An 18824-nucleotide genomic window follows, 5' to 3' on the forward strand; every position below is an offset into this window, starting at 1 on the left:
AAATGTCTTTGAAGTTATTTTATTCTACAAATAAATTTTAGAGTAAAATATTCTACAAATGCCTAGAATATTCTAGAACATTAAAAAAATATGTAGCAACTTCTAATATAAACATGTATTCAAAGGCTATATATTCCTAAAAATTTTGTAAAAAATATATATTATTATGTGCTTAATGTTAATGGAAGAATTTCGTTAACATAGCTTAAGTAACACTAAAAGAATTAACCCAATAACTTACCTCTACTGTAATCGTACTCTTCCTTATGTGCCTTTCTATAGATTATTAATAAGTATCATTTATAAACATATATTTGTGCTCCATGCTAATTTCACATAAAATATTTCTATATCAAAAAAATATGTATTTAACAGTTTTGTTTTTTTGTTTTAGTTTTAACTTTAACAGAATATTCTAAATATTTAATCAAATATATTTTTAAAATTAATTAAAAATAAATATTTACTAATAATATTAATATAGATTTAAATATTATAAAGTATCATTATTATAATAATATTTAATACAAAATTAAATATTTAACAATTATATTAATATAAAATTAAATATTATAAAATATTATTATTATATATAATACAAGACTAGATATTTAATAATTATATCAATATAAATTTAAATATTATAAAAATATCACTATTATAATAATATTTAATACAAAATTTGATATTTAATAATTATATTAATATAAATTTAAATGTTATAAATATATTATTATTATAATAATATATAATAAAAAATTAGATTTTTAATAATTATATTAATATAAATTCAAATGTTATAAAATATCATTATTATAATAATATCTAATACATAATCTTAATTTTTATTAAAATTATCATTTACATTTTAAAAGAAAACATATTAATTTTTTTTCTCACTTAATCTAACTTATATAAATATATATATTCATATTAAATAAATAAATATTATAAATACATTATATATAGGTGTCGTGTGTGTACAAATAGAATAATTGTGTAACTACATACAAAATTAGAATAACATTTATCTTTTTTTTTTTTTTTTTTGGTAAATCAGCTATCTTTGTATTATGCACAACAAATTACAAACACCAATTAGTTACAGCCACCAACCACTAACAACAAAACAGCTTAATTACAATGAAGGAAACTAACCCAACTTAAATCTTCCTTTCCTATATTTTTGGCCATACACCAAGAAACTCTATAACCAATTTGGTATTTAATACTCTGAATTATATTCCCAACCATAGGTACCTGAAGCTTCCAAAGCGCTGCATTCCTAGCTCTCCAAATGAAGTAAATACATGCACATATAGAACTTATGTAAACACGCCTTCTGCAAGCAGAGTGTCTACATCTTCGAATCCAGTTCATCAACCCATAGAGATCAAAGTTATTCGTACCTATCCCTAACCACGACAAAATAGGCCCCAGACAGTTTTTACTGAACTGACATTCAAAAAACAAATGTTGATGACTCTCAGCAAAACAACCACAAATGATACACAGCATGTCTTGAGAGATTCCAAACCGATACAGTCTATCTCTAGTCGGCATCCTCTGTTTGAGCACCAACCAAGCAATAAACTTATGCTTAGGGTATCCATACCTGTCCCAAATAGCAGCATACTTCCATCTGGTCTCTGTACTTGACTGCATCAGCTTGTACATTTGAGCTATGCTGTACCTAGTCCAACTGGAACAATCCTGAAAAAATATAACCTTTAGTTCATTCTTAATCTGAACCAGCTGCTTCCAGTACCAACTGCTAGAGGTGGGTGCAACATAGTCCCACCAATCATTCTGCTTAAGATAAACCGCATGAATCCACTTCACCCACAGATTGTCCTCCTTTTTGGCAATGGCCCAGATATGCTTCCCTATGGCACACTTATTCCAAATTCCTAAATTCCAAATAACATTTATCTTTAATCAAGAATAAACAAACATTTTCTCTAATTATTGATGTGTGTTTTGAATAATATCATTAATGTCTGATACTTTCAATATAGTAATTTGTTATCTAAAAGATTATTATATTATTATTTATTCTTAAAAAAATCACAGATAATGTTTTGGTTTATTTATTTTAAATATGTTTATATAATTCTTTTATATAAAATATATATGGCAATCATAAAACATAATAAAAGTAATTAATAAATTTTTTAAATAAAACTAAACAAATGTGTATTGCACGTTGCTTGAACTTAGTGTATATATATACAATTATATGGAAAATATCTACAAATATCTAGGAATATTTATTACTATTAAATAAATAAATAAAACATCACGTTATACAAGTCTGAATTATCTTCGAGCACAGATTTATTCGAGCTCTTCTTAGGTTAGACATAAACCTCAAGTTTTTATCAAAGTAATTTATTTTAATTATGGGAAATTTATATAATAGAGACAAAGAGGTTTCTATCTTCTAACTGTTAGGAGTATATTCTAAAAACATGTAAAATACATTTATTATTTCGATGAATAAATAAATACAATGGTCTATTATTGTTATATTTAGATTATTAAATCATTGTTTGAATAATTTTGTGAATATTATAAAAAATCCATATTCATTATTGAGGAAGTGATCTTGTATTAGTACAAGATAATTAAGATCACATGAATGAATAAAAATAGTCAACAACAACAAATTGAAGTTATGGAATTCATTAATTGGGGTTATAATTACGGTTTGCTGAGTATCATGTTGATACAAATAATCTAGATTCAGATTATTGATATGGTAAGACATCTCGGTACATGTGCTTTATATAATATGATTATATATGACATGGACCGATATGAATAAAAGTCTTTATCCAAAAACCATTTAATAATAAAGACTTGTAATTCATATAGTAATTGATGATCATTTATAGATCAACATAAATCCTGAGTGTTCATGAACTCCTGTTCATGTTTATTAAATCTTTTGATTCATTCGTTAAGGTCTCTTCATAGAATGAGGCCAGTGACTTTTGTTTTGGAGATATAATATCATGGATGGCTGGGAACATGTATCTACAATACAGAATCTAATATTTCCTAATGGATCGTATAAAAGTTCCCTTAAGGGTTAATTCTGGAACTGAATGATTTTGAGCTCAAATCTATACTTAGATTATAGATTAATTATTCACTAGTGAATTAATAGTACTTAAGGAATAAGAAGTAAATTAGAAAGGTAAAATCATAATTATTCCATTCTAATTTATGAACTAATTAATTAGAGGGTTGAACTATTGTAAGATGGTTATATCAATGGACAGCTTAGAATTAGATTTCTATAAAAGTATATCTATAACATAAAGAGTTCAATTCTTGAATTTATAGTGGAGAAATATCAGAATTAATAAATTAACTATTATAATTAAATAGTTTAATTATTTAGTTTCAATTTATTGGAGCTTAATGTTATAGGTCCATGGTCATCGAAATGGCTCAAATAAACACTGACAAAGATAAATACAAAAATAGGCAAAATGACTTATTTGATAAGTAAAATATTTTTCTATGCACTAAACATAATTATTCTATAATTATGTGTAAATAATTAATTATTTGATTTAACAAAAATATAATTAATTTTGAATTAATTTATTTTTGGGATTTTTGGTATTTAAATAATAAGAAAAATTGGGAAAAATCACATGTCTTCCTTGGCATGTGGTACACGTGTAGCATAGTGCACAGTCACTGTGCTACACACACAAGAAGCTTCTAGAAGTTTCTTTGCTCCACAATTTTAGTTATTTAAATATTAAACAAATAATATGATTAAAATATTATTATTTAAACAAAATCTAATAACTGATTAGTTATTTTCAAATTGTTTAAAATAACTAATATTTTATTTTTAATATATTGGATATATTAAATATAGGAGATCATTTTTTTAAAACTATATTTTTCAGTGATAGAAAATATATCATGAAATCTCCCTGAGAGAAATAGAATAGTGATACAAGCATAGGTCACTGTTCTTCACAAACTTAGGTCCAAAATTTAGCAGATCTCATGTGTTGAGAACATCTGATAAATAGATTTTGCCTATTATTTTGTATAGTGAGCCCACACTTGTTCTTTGTGTGCTGAGAATATTTTGGAAGATCCTGGTGTGAGATCTCAAGGATTTTTGCCGTACAAAAAGATAGCAGCAAGGAAGGACTTGAGGTAATTTTCTATTCATCTCTTTGATTCAATTTATATATGTATGTGAAGAAGTAGATCTAGAAATCTTGTGGGGTTAAATTAACAATTTTGATTGTTGTTCCGCTGCGTATAACCTCTGATTTGATCTATAAAACCCAACACTAACTTCAAAATGAAGGACATTGGAGAGGTTGATACCATATTAGGTATCAAAGTTAGAAAAAATGTGGATGGTTATGCCTTAGGTCAAGCTCATTATTTTGAGAAAAGGCTTGACAAGTTTGGTAATCTTAATATCAAAGAGGCAAACACACCCTTTGATTCAAGTCTAAAGCTTGAAAAAAATGAAAGGAGAGCAGTGACTCAACTAGAGTATGCAAGTGCAATTGGAAGTTTGATGTATGCTACTCATTGTGCTAGAGCAAACATTGCATTTGCGGTTAGTAAACTAAGTAGGTTTACTAGCAACCCAAGTATATTACATTGGAAGGTCGTGGAAAGAGTGTTTGGAAACCTTAAAAGGACCAAAGAGCTATGCCTCCAATATAAGGGATATTCCGACGCAAGTTTGATATCCGGTGTAGGAGATAATCTCTCCACAACCAGTTGGGTGTTCACCCTTGGCGGGGGTGCGATTTCTTGGTGATCTAAGAAACAAACATGTATGTATCTCATGTTGGGGGTTAGGCTTAATCAATCTTTGTTTTAATTACAACTCGAAGCATAAACAACAAGTGATCTAACTCTATAGGTAGATAATTACAAATTACATAAACTCAAAAGAATCAAAGTGTAGAGTGGACATTTCTTGAAGAACAACCTTCAAACACAAAATCATAAAGTTATGATTATTTTTTGTGAAACATACAAAAGTGACAAGGCTTGATACAAAATGTAGATTTGTTATCCAAAAATCTTTATTCCTAGCCTTCTTCTTGGAATTGCTTGAAGCTACTACAATGGAATGAGATTGGGATTCACAAGCCTTGATCCTTCATACAAATCAAGCTTTCTTGATGAAGATCTTGGAGAAAACTAGTAATCTTGAAAGTTAGAGAGAGAGAGAGTATTTTAGAGAGAGGTGGGTGATCAATTCACCAATTAACATAAATGAACCCTTTTCATTGTATAGTAACCTCATTAGACTCAACCAATGAGATTAGAGCATTTTAATTTTAATTTTGGAGCGAAAAATACGTCACTGTATGGACCCGTACGAACGCGTCGCGTGGCACCAGGCGACGTGTTGCTTGGTCTATCATATTTTTGGTCGTGCGACGCATCGCCTCACCGATGCCTCTGTTTTGTTCCTCCAAAATTTGTCTCAAAACATCCCCAAATTCTCCCGAACTTTTTGGGTATTCTCATATATTCCAAAGAAACACTTTGGACACAAAAAGATGATTTTTGAAGGTCTATACTGAAAGTCAACTCTTAAATGTTGACTTTTGTGAAATCATTATGGTTTTTGCACATCTTCGTACCTAACCAATTTCACCATGTATTTAACCCATCACAACATTTCCCCACTTGGTTAAATACACTGTCAATTCTCTAGGCAAACGATATTAGTGCATTAAAGTACCTTTTGAGTTTGAGCTTTACCTTACTGAAAACACTACAAAGCTTCTACCAAAATGCTAATGTATTCTTTAAAGATTGAACCCAACATTCCTAGTGATATAAACCGGTAATGTCTCATACACCTTGTAATGACCCAAATTTCCTAATAATGATTAGGGCCTTGATTAGGAGGCCATGAGGACCATAATTGATTTATTATGCAATTAAATAATTATATGCATATTTATGTGTATTAAATATGCATGTGAACCCATTTATGATTAATTGGGTGATTTTCATATTTTGGCCATTTCAGGTATATTTGGCATATATGTGGCATGTGTGTGGTGCTTCATTATTATATGGTTATGCTAGGGTTACTCAGCATGAGACGATCCTAGGAGGTAAGCTAGTGGGAAAGTCACAACGGGATTATACTGCACTCGGAGTGAGTCAAGGGGTATTTAGCATATTACCGGGATATTGGGTAATGGGAATAAATATTTGATCATAGATTAGGAGTTAGTAAGATCAGGGGGAAATTTTGGGAGTTTTGACTATTTTATCCCGGGGGGCGATTTCGGGACCTCGAGCATTAGGATTTGCTTGAGGCTACTTAAGCTTGAAGTAACCTTTTAGAAATAAAAAGAATGTTCAGAGTGTTTTCTCTCCCTCAAAGTTCCCTTTTTGACACCCGATCACATTTTCGAAGGAAACTTGAGTTCTAGGACTCGGATTCAAGCGAGGATCAAGGCACAAAAATTCTAGGGAAGATTAGAAGCTTATTAGCTGGAGGATTTAGTGAGAAACGACATAATCGGAGGTAATTAAAGTTTTAAGTCCTTAATTTTTAAAGTTTTTAAGCTTGGGTTGGATTTTGTGTTTTGATGAATTTTTGGATGAATTGAAGCTTGGGTTTTATTGGTTTTGGGAGATTAGGATGTTTGAGAACTTTAATTTTGAGATTTGGATAGGTTGGGGTCAGATTTGGAGCTTTGAAGCTCGAAGAACTCGAAGAACACGAAGCTGAGAACCCAGATTTCTAGGTTGGGCGCTGTAGCGTTAAGGTGGTAGCGCTACAACGCTAGGTGCCCTATTTGGGGGAGTTGGATCTGTTTTTAGCGCTGTAGCGCCCAAAGGTAGCACTACACAACCTTCAGAATGTGGTTTTTTTGTTACTTTTGGGGTTTTGACCCAAGGGCTCGGGGGATGATTCCACCACCTTGTTTGGTGGAATTAGAGGTTTCGAATTGGGTTTTGGAACTTGAACTCATTGAAACACAGTTTATGGTTGTGACTAGGTTATCGCTAGGGGCTTGGAATCAGGATCGTGCTTGTGGCTCATTTATTGGTAACCTATGCTTGGACCAAAGGTAAGAAAACTACACCCAATATGTGATGCATGTGATGCATGAGATACATATGATTAGGGCATGACATGAATATTGAATATGAAAATGATAAGAGCTTGAATCTTTGTAAATGTGCATGATCATAATTATGCTAGTGATTGTTAAGTAAGCATGTTGAATGCCCTGTATTTGGATATTTGAAATATGATATATGCATGGTTGCATTGCTTACTTGTGAGTGGAACTAACTCCATAGTCAGAATCGGCAATGGTGTTAGTATTGACTGTGAAGCTGTGACTCATTAGTCAAGTACAGCAGTATTACTGAGCACTGGTCATATGGACCTATGAGTCAAGAACGGTATTAGTATGTTTAACGAAAGCCGAAAAGATTAGATCTAATCGACAACAGCATTGAATGAATCATCATGAACATTAATGCTTGATCGACCTCAAGTTCGATGAAAATTAAAAGCGCTTGTCTAGTCTAAAGGCTAGTTAATTAGAGCCAGGGCCAAAAGGCTTAGGTGACTGCACGCCACATGGCTATGGGTGTTGAGCCCAAGTTCGTTACTCACTCATCAGTCACTCGTCTGATTAGGGTGCAAAACCCAAGTTGTGGTGGTCAAGCGGTCGCATATGTACACAGCACCACCTAAGCTCTCCACTCAAAGCTGGGTGAGCTTTTCTTTCCCTTTACCTGCACCACATAGTACCCATGAGCCAAAGCCCAGGAAGAAACACAGTAGTGCATATAAATATTAACAAATGATTATTATTATAATCACATAGAGCTTATAGCTCTGAACAGATGAGTGAATATCACTTGAGGTTCTCGTAAACCATAATGAGTGATTGACAAGCAAGTCACTAGTTTAAATAGATGAGTGACTGCTGGGTAAGTCACTAGATTTAATAGATGAGTGGCTGCTGGGTAAGTCACTAGCTTAAACAGATGAGTGACTGATGGGTAAGTCACACAAGCGCTTTTAGTTTTCATCGAACTTGAGCTCGGTCCGCCATTAATGCTCTTCTGAGTCATTTAATGCAGATGTCGATTAGATCTAATCTTTGTTGGCTTGCGTTGAACACGCTAAGGCCATTCCTGACATATGAGTCAGCACTGTGTGACCAGTGCCCAGTACCACTGCCGAACTTGACTAATGAGTCACAACTTCACAATTGATACTGACACCTTTGCCAATTCTAACTAATTAGTCAGTGCCATGCACAAGTGACCAAGATTTGCTAAGCATTCAATAATCAATCAATGTCTACATTTACACATTCAACATGCCTCCTGAATAACCATGCATGTCACATATGGGGTGCAGTTTTCTTACCTCAGGTTCGAGTGAGAAATAATATAAGAACGACCCTTGAGAACAATCAACCTTTAGATTCCTTAGCGGTTACCTAATCATAACCAATTATAATTCATTAATAAAGTATATCAATAAGAGGTTCACAATCTAAAACCATGCTTCCGGGATCAATCCCGCACTCTCGGGAATCTTAATCTACCAAAACGGGGTAAAGTAACCCATCCCCGAGCCTTAAAAGTCATTCTGAGCCCTAAAATAGGCTTGCTGGAAAATGGACCAGCGCTGCAGCCCTATTAAATGGCTCTGAGGCGCTATTTCAAGTCAGAGAGGCCCAGCTCTCTGCCCTGCCTAGTGCTACTATGCCTAGAATGGCGCTGCTGCGCCAATTACAGACCAGAATCTTTCTGGTTTTCCCTCCTTACGATTTCCCTTGAAACCAACCCTCCAAACCAATCTCAAACATCCAATTCAACCCCTAAACTTCATCTACATCACACCCTCATCAAAACCCAATCAATTTTACTCAAAAACATCCCTTAATTCCCAACTAGCCACATCAAATTCTCTAAGCTGAAAACTATAAAGAAAAACAAAGTATATCTTAAAATTCATGGATGAAGTCCTACCTCAAGTTGGAGTTGAGTCCTTTCCAATGGTTGAACTAAGTCTATAACCTCCAAGCTTTGATTTCCTAGCTTGATTCTTCAATTTGGAATCAAATACTTCAAAGGGGAAAGAGGGAAGATGATGAACGTGTGAAGCAAGAACAACACTCTATTTTTGGGTGAACTTATACAACCTTGAAAGGTGATATACATCCTAGGGGCGTAATGACTATTTTGCCCCTAGGTCATTTAAAAGTTTCTAAAAACTCCCAAGGGTAAAATCGTCCTTTCCAACCTATTTCGTTAATCATAATTAACACCCTCCAATTCTTGCTATTCTAGATATTCTCAAATACCAATAATTCAAATCCTGTTGCCCTTTTATACCCGGCAACACTCTAATCATTAAAACATCCCGAGCCTCGATCTTAATCCCGTTATGACTAAACCGCTATTTGACATTCAAAGATTGTCGCAGCCGAATAGCTCGAAAAAAATCCACATTATACTGTGGCCTCAACAATATATCACCGACATGCATAAAAATATACAATTACGCCCTCAACGGGCCAAATTGCCAAAATACCCCTGTCATGAAACATGGACCCACATGCATGCATTTAACATCATATTATAATATAATTCACATAAACATGCATATAACAGTTTAATGGCATAATAAATAAATTATGGCCCTCCCGACCCACTAATCCAACCATTAAACCACATTAGGGATTTCGGGGCATTAAATATGTGGTGCAGGTAAAGGCTAAAGAAAGCTGGACCATCCTTGAGTTGGAGAGCTTATGTGACGATGTGTACATATGCGGCTGCTCAACTGCCACGACCGAGGGTTTAAAGAGGAACTAGGGTTAAACCCTATTTTCTCTTTTAGGTCGGCTGGTTGTAAATCTTTTGTTGTAATTGACCTTTAAATTATATATTTTTTTGGATCCTAATGTATACAGTAAACGTTTTAGTGAAATGTTGTATCTTAACCAAAAATTTTAACCCTAAACCGTTAATCATACTTAGTTACACGATTATGGCCAAATGACTTGATTACCGAGTTTAGCACTGTTTTAAAATGCACACCTTTACGGTCTCTGGGTAGTAGGGTGTTACACACCTATATATGATTACTCATGTATTTCCCACTGTTCGCACTTAGCTCTTTTGATGTCCTTGTGCTTGATCCATTCATGAACTATCCAGACAGAAAACTCCTATACTCTTGACAAGCGACTTTACCTCTAAGTTCACATAGGTGAAATGTTGGACATAGTGCTAAGCAATGAAAGTAGTTCATTGTTTGTGAAATTTATAAAAGAAATATTTTTTATATATAATTAATGTTTATTATTATTGAATAATATTTAGATAAATATCAGAAAATTCCTAATTACTTAATGTAGCTATAATCTTGTATTGGTACGAGAGGATTAAGATTATAGATAATGAATTAGATAGTCCGCGGTTTATATTAAAGTTATGGAATCTTTAATTAAATACTGCTAGTATGGTCCACTAGTATTATGAATACATGTGATTTAGATCTGGATCACTGGTGTAGTAGGACATCTTATTGGAGGTGCTTTATACAATAAGATTGTATAGGACTGGACCAGATATGTATATAACTCTTTATTAAAATATCATTTACCATAAAGAGTTATAATCATATCACTCGATGATCATATGCAAATCGATCTAAATCCTGAAGTTATCATGAACGTTTATGTTATTTGGGTCCTTTGATTCGCTCGTTAGGGTTTGACAGAATGATCAGGCTAAATTTTTTTGTTTTTGGGGCTCATTTAATGTAGATGGCTTGAGACATGATTTATAGATATGAAATCCAAGCCTTCTTCATATGAAGATTGGATAATGGTTCCCTTAAGTGTTAATTCTGAAACTTAACAGTTTGAGGCCTCCAACTTATAAAAGGTTTATAAATTAATTGTTCGTTAGTGAATTAATGCTACTAAAGGATAAAGAGGTAATTAGAGGGGTAAAATAGTAATTTCACATAGCTCTAATTATGAACCAATTATTGGAGGATTGAATTTCATGAAGTGACTAAATCAATGGACACTTAATAAAGTACTCAATAAATATAACTGTATAATTACAAGAGTGCAATCCCATAGTTTTAGTGGAATAATATTGGGATTAATAAATAAGATTATTATATTAATGAACTTTAATTAATAATCTAAATTTATTGGAGCTTGCAATTATAGGTCCATAGGTCCTCGGATCGAGTCTATAAACACTGTACAGGGTAAGAGCATCAATAGAACAAGTATATGTATATTTGTAAAAAAAAATAGTTTCTTAGAAAATACGTAATTATGAGATAATTATAGAAAATATATTTATTATTTAATTAATTGTAATTTTTGTAATTATTAATTAAATAAAATAATTATTTTTGAATTAATTATGTCATCTTATTTTGAATTAATTTGTGGAATTAATTTAATATTTAAATTTTGGAAATTTAATTTTAGATAAATGATTTGATATAAATCAGATATCTTATATGAGTTGTTAGATTGGTTTTGAATCAATTTAAATTCAATTAAATATATTTTGAATATAATAATTGATAAGATCTATTTTAATTGAATTAATTAAAATTGATTTTATTAATAAAACCCTAGATGACTAATATAAATATATATTATTATATTTCTCTCAAGCGAAGACACATATCGTAATATTTAGATTGACTAAAAGAGAGTTTTCTAAGGGAGAAAAATAAATAGAGAAAAGAAATTGTTTCCACCATTCTTTTTACCGAAACTTCATTGATCTCATGTGTTCAGAATATCAATGGAGTCCTAAATTGTCTTATCGAATCTCTACGTGCCCACACACGTCTTGTTGTGTTGAGATTACTGTAACGCCCTACTACCTTTGAGTCGTTACTAAGTGAGTTTAAAAACGTGAAATTAACTCACTAATCGAGATTTTAAGACAAAAGTGTAATTAAACCATAATCAGTGTCATAAACTTTGAAAATAAACCATTTACTGAAAATTATAAAGCGTTTAACATTTGGGATCTCAAAATACTGTTTAGAAATATTTGCAACTAAAAAATATTACTAAAGTCGGCTAAACGACAAAATCTAGGTTTAATACAACCATCTCCCAAAATACTCCTGGCCGTAGCAGCCAGGCAAGCCAAACATGTACGCGCCACTTTACACTCTTGGTACTCATGGTCGGTCGACTTTCCCCTTGCCCTTACCTACACCATAGAGCACCCGTGAGCCGAAGCCCAGCAAGAAAACCCTCACATGCAGATAACATATGCATATCAAGCACTTAACATGAAAACAAGCCATCCTCAGGCTATACACATACGACCATGCCATCCCAGGCGCATTACCAGGCCCTGGGTTCGCGGTCCACACCGTGAGGATATCCCAGGTATCCTTTAGGGTCTCACCCTGGCAACTCGCACTCCGCGTGCTAAAAGCTGCTCCCGTCCCCTTGCCGTTCTCGGCCTTGCCGCTCTCGGCCTTCGCCGTTCCCGGCCCTCGCCATTCCCAGCTCTTGCCGTGCATTTACAAGTATGCACACATAGTATAATTAAACATATACTTAAACATGAATAGACTCAATTAAAGGGCAATGCCCTGCAACACAATCATATAGGGCCGAGCCTTGCAACACAATCATATGGGTCGTGCCCTGCATCACAAGCTCTACGGGAACAATAGTTTTCTTACCTGTATTCTGAGCTTCCCAAGCACAGATGTCCCGAGCACAGTCCCCTAGTCCGAGCCTCACTGAAACCCTTGAACAGAAGTGAATCCCTAAATTAGTTCCCTAAGCTCCAAGCCTCTAGCTCCCAAAATCCCAGCTGAAATTCCTTAGTCTTTTATTAGATTCTGCCATGTTTCCCCAAGCTTCCAAAGGAGAGAAGACAAGAGAGAGATAGAGAAAGAGATAGGGTCGGTTTAGAGAATTCTGAGGGTTTCCTATATTTTGTTTTATTTAACTTAAGTCTATAAGGTTACCTCAAATATTCGGGGTGCCAAAAACGTCCCCGAGGGCAAAATGGTAAATTTCCCCAATTTTCCCTCCTGAACATTCTAACCTCAAATATATCTCCAAATATTTATTTTCTTAACACGATAACCCCATAAAACGTCCAATTCCCCAAAGTACCCCTCGACTCGCCCTGAGTCGGATTTTCGAGCCCGTTGTGACTTTCTGGCTAACAGCTCCCAAGGACTGTCTCGGATCATGCTACACATATATATCACAAATATATTGCATTTATCACATTTATGCCCTCAACGGGCTAAAATTACAAACATGTCCCTAATATCCAAATGGGGCCCACATGCATATTTAATTCAACTAAACATACATCTCTAATCACATATTCACATATTATAGCAATAAATCACTTATTTCCCTCCAGGCACGCTAATCAAGGCTCCAAGCCTTATTAGCGAAATTGGGTCGTTACAACTATCCCATCCTTACAGAAATTTCGTCCTCGAAATTACCTGAACAACTTGGGATACCGCTCCCGTATCTCTGATTCAAGTTCCCATGTTGCCTCCTCAACCTTGTTGTTGCTCCACAGCACTTTCACCAAGGCGATGGTCTTGCTCCGCAAGACTTTATCCTTCTAGTCAAGAATCTGAACCGGCTTCTCTTCGTAAGACAAATCCTATTCCAGCTCCAAATTATCATAACTTAGAACATGCGTTGAATCAGACACATACTTCCGGAGCATGGACACGTGAAACACATCATGAACCCCTGATAAGGCTGGAGGCATCGCCAATCTATAAGCTACCTCTCCAACCCGCTCCAGAATCTCGAAGGGGCCAACAAACCTAGGGCTCAGCTTGCCCCGAACACCAAACTGTTTCACTCCCCTCAAAGGTGAAACCTTAAGGAACACATGGTCACCAACCTGAAATTCCACGCTCCTACGTTTCAGATCTGAGTAACTCTTCTGGCAACTCTGGGAGGTGAGCATTCTAGCTCTAATCTTCCCAATCACCTCATTTGTCCTCTGAACCATTTCAGGACCTAAGTACCTCCTTTCACCTATCTCATCCCAATGGATAGGTGATCTACACTTCCTCCCATAAAGCATCTCATACGGAGCCACTCCGATAGTCGCCTGACAACTGTTGTTGTACGAGAACTCAATCAAAGGGAGATACTTACTCCAAGATCCCCCAAAATCTAGCACACAGGCTCGTAGCATGTCCTCCAGTATCTGAATCGTCCTCTCAGTATGACCATCTGTCTGAGGATGATAAGCAGTACTAAATCGCAACTGCGTGCCCATAGCCTTCTGAAGACTCTCCCAAAACTTGAGGTGAAGGTGGGGTCCTGTCAGATACTATTGACCTCGGAACCCCATGAAGTCGAACAATTTCCTTCACATATAACTCAGCATACTGCTCCACAGTGAAAGTCATCCTGATAGGTAAAAAGTGGGCAGACTTGGTATACCTATCCATAATCACCCACACTGAGTGATGCTGTCGTACGGTCCTCGGCAAACCAACCACGAAGTCCATGGTGATATCTTCCCACTTCCACTCTGGAATCCCTAGAGGCTGAAACAACCTTGCTGGCCTCTGATGTTCAGCCTTGACTTGCTAACAAGTTAAGCACTTGGCCACATAATCCACCACATACCTCTTCAAGCCTGACCACCAATACAAAGCTCTCAGATCCTGGTACATCTTCGTCGTACCTGGATGTAAGGAATAGGGAGTGGTATGCAATTCATCTAAGATCTCCCGCCAGATATCAGAATTCATCGGAACACAGATCCGACCCTTGTACTTTAGTAGCCCTATCTCTGAGATAGAGAAGTCCTTAGCCGCTCCGACCAAGACGTTCTCCCTATAACCCCTCAATTGGGAATCCTTCCCCGGTGCTTCCTTGATCCTCTCAAGGAGTGTAGATTGAAGAGTGATGTTGGCTAACCAGCCAAACACCAACTCTATACCCGCTCTAGTCATCTCCTCAGCTAGCTTATCAGATATTTGTCTCGAACTGAACAACTGTCCCGGACCTTTTCGACTCAATGCATCAGCCACTACATTAGCCTTCCCATGATGGTATAGGATGTCACAATCATAATCCTTGACCAACTCCAGCCACCATCTCTGGGGCATATTTAGATCCTTCTGAGTAAAGAAGTACTTCAAATTCTTATGGTCAGTGTATATCTCGCACTTCTCACCATACAGATAATGTCTCCAAATCTTAAGTGCGAACAACACCGCTGCCAACTCCAAATCATGCGTGAGATATCTCTGTTCATACTCCTTTAGCTGTCTCGATGCATAGGCTATCACCTTACCAGCTTGCATCAGCACACATCCTAAACCTTATCTGGAAGCATCGCAATAAACCACAAACTTCTCGTTATCTGTCGACAAACTCAACACTGGCGCGGTGATCAGTCGCCGCTTTAACTCTTTGAAACTGTTCTCACATTTGTCTGTCCAAACATACTTTGTCTTCTTCTTTGTCAATTATGTCAACGGTGTAGCTATTCTGGAAAACCCCTCAACAAACCACCAATAATACCCTGCCAATCCTAGAAAACTCCTCACTTCAGGAACACTGCTCGGTTTAGGCTAGTCTCTCACTACCTCAATCTTACTTGGGTCAACCAGAATCCCCTCCTTACTGAAGATATGGCCCAGAAATATAACCTATGCTCCCTTAACCGTTGCAATACCAAACGTAGATGCTACTCATGCTTTGTCTCTGACTGAGAGTACACCAGAATGTCGTCGATGAACACAATCACAAAATTATCCAGATAATCCCTTAAAACCCTATTCATCATGTCCATAAAAGCTGCTGGGGCATTGGTTAATCCAAAGGACATAACCAGAAATTCATAGTGTCCATACCTCGTTCAGAAAGCAGTCTTTGGTATGTCCTCCTCTTTAATCCTTAACTGATGGTAACCTGACCGGAGATCTATCTTAGAAAACATTGTCTTTCCCTGTAACTGGTCAAACAAATCATCAATCCTAGGCAATGGATACTTATTCTTAATGGTCAATTTATCCAGCTCCCTGTAGTCAATACTGTAACGCCCGACTTCCTTAGAGCCGTTACTAAGTGAGTTTAAAAACGTGCTTTCAACTCGCTAATCGAGGTTTTAAGTCAAACAGTGTAATTAAGCCATAAACAGAGGAAAAATGTAGAATTAACTCCGTGTCATTGAAGATCATAAAAGTTTGACACCTGGGATCCCAAAATACAGTTTAGAAATATTTACAACATAAAAACTGTACTAAGTTGGCTAAACGACAAAATCCAAGTTCATTTACAAGCATCTCCCAAAATCTTCTGGCTGTGGCAGCCAGGCTGGCCAAACATGTACACGCTGCCTCACGCCTGCTGTACTCATGGTTGGTTGATCTTCTCTTTACCCTTACCTGCACCACAGAGCATCTGTGAGCCGAAGCCCAGCAAGAAAACCCAAAAACAGATAACATATGCATCACATATATCAAGCATATAAACAGGCCACCAATTGGCTAAACACATACGGCCTAGCCGACCCAGGCGTTACTAAGCCCTGGATTCGTGGACCACGCCATGAGGATATCCCAAGTATCCGTCTAGGGACTCGCCCTGGCAACTCACACTCCACGTGCTCAACGCTGCTCTCGGCCCCTTACCGTTCTCGGCCTTGCACTCAACGTGCCCAACACCGTTCCCGGCCCTTCTCCATTCTTGGCCTACACCGTTCCCGGCTCTTGCCGATCATTCACATCATAATACATATAGCATAGAAAGCAAGTACAAAATTCTAGCATAGTCAGTTAAAGGGCTACGCCCCGCAGTTCTAACATATTGGGCTCGGCCCTGCATATCAATTCTATTCAAATACATTGGGCTCAGCCCTGCACACAAGCTCTATGGGAATAAGGATTTTCTTACCTGAGTTCCGAGCTTTCTGAGCACCGATGCCCCGAGCACAGTCCTCTGACGTGAGCCTCGCCGAAACCCTAGTTACAACACATTAACAATGTCCATCCATCAAATTCTAATCCGCTAAATAACTTCGAGCCATAACCCTAACCTCCAGGACCTTGAGTTCTATCAATCCGAGTGATAAAATCCATCCCGAGCCTTACCCGTTGAGTTCCCAAGCCTAAAATACCCTTAAAAACTCAAACTGGCACTAAGGGCCACGACCCCACCCACAAGAGTCGCGGCTAGCCTCGAAACAGAGGCTAGCACCACACTGACCCCAACACGGGCCGCGGCGTGCGCACTAAGCGCCGCGGTGCGCATGAACCTCTCGGCCACCCATGGCCGCGCGCGCACACGGGCTGTGGTGCACCCCTTCTAAGGCCGCGGCTCCCACCTTCAAACCCAGATTTTTCCACCATTTTTCCACACTTTTCCTCAAGCCAATTCATCGAAAACTCATCTATTAAACTCAGATATCTAACACAATTATTTCAGCTTAGTAACAGCACCAAAACCCCATTGAATCCTACTTCAAAACTAAGCCAAAATTCTCAAAAAGTAAACCAATCTTGACTAACATGAACTCCCCAATTACCAGCAGAAATCCAAGACTAAACCTTAGTAATTAGAGCTTACCTTTGCTGAACTCAGTCCCTGGGTTGATCCTCAATCCTTAAGCTTCAAGCTCCTAAGATATCACAGCTGAATTCCCTTTAGTTTCTAGCCAATTCCTTTGAGTTTCCCTTTGAGTTTGCCTTAGAGAGTAAAGAAGAGAAGAGAATAAGAGCTATCTCAGTTATGGAAGATTGTATATGTCGGTTTCCCCAAAGCTTCTAAGTAATTCCTCTTTTTGTTTTATTTGACTTAAGTCTAAAGGGTTACCTCAAGGCTCGGGGTACCAAAACGTCCCCGAGGGCAAAATGGTAAATTTCCCCAGTAATCCCGCCTAGACATTCTATCACTCAAATATATCTTCAAATATTTATTTTCATGTCCCGATAATCCCATAACACACCTAGTACCCAAATTACCCCTCGACTTGCCCCGAGTTCGAATCTCAACCCTGTTGTGATTTTCTGACTAACCGCTCACCAGGACTGTCTCGATCCGTGCTACACAGACATATCACATATATATAACATTTATCACATTTACACCCCTAACATCCAGATGGGGTGCACATGCATATTTAACTTAACTAAACATGCATCATAATCATATATACAGATAAATCCACATATTAGCATATTAAATCATTTATTGCCCTCCAGGCACACTAATCAAGGCCCTAAGCCCGATTAGCAAATTCGGGTCGTTACAAATACACATCCTAAGGGATCCATCCTTATTTTTGCCAAACAACACTGAAGCACCCCATGGCGAGAAACTCAGTCTGATGAACCCCAAATCTAGTAACTCCTGCAACTGAATCTTCAACTCCTCCAACACTACCGGAGCCATTCTATATGGTGTCCTAGATATTGGCTCCGCCCCTGGTACCTACTCTATAACAAAATCAATCACCCGCTGTGGTGGCAGCTCTGGCAGATCTGGTTGAAATAAATTTGGAAACTCACATACCAATCTGGTCTCCCCCGGTCCAACTGACACAATCCTAGAGGTGTCCACAACATTCGCTAGGAATCCTATGCAACCTCCCTGCATCAAGTCTTTAGTCCTCAGTGCTAAAATCATAGGTACTCGCAGTCCACTAGCTGTCCCCACAAATACAAAGGGTACCTCCCCTTCTGGTTCAAAAGTCACCATCCTACGCTTGCAGTCAATCGTCGCCCCATACTTCGATAGCAT

The sequence above is a fragment of the Humulus lupulus genome, chromosome 5 (assembly GCF_963169125.1).
Source record: "Humulus lupulus chromosome 5, drHumLupu1.1, whole genome shotgun sequence".
Lineage (NCBI taxonomy): Eukaryota > Viridiplantae > Streptophyta > Magnoliopsida > Rosales > Cannabaceae > Humulus > Humulus lupulus.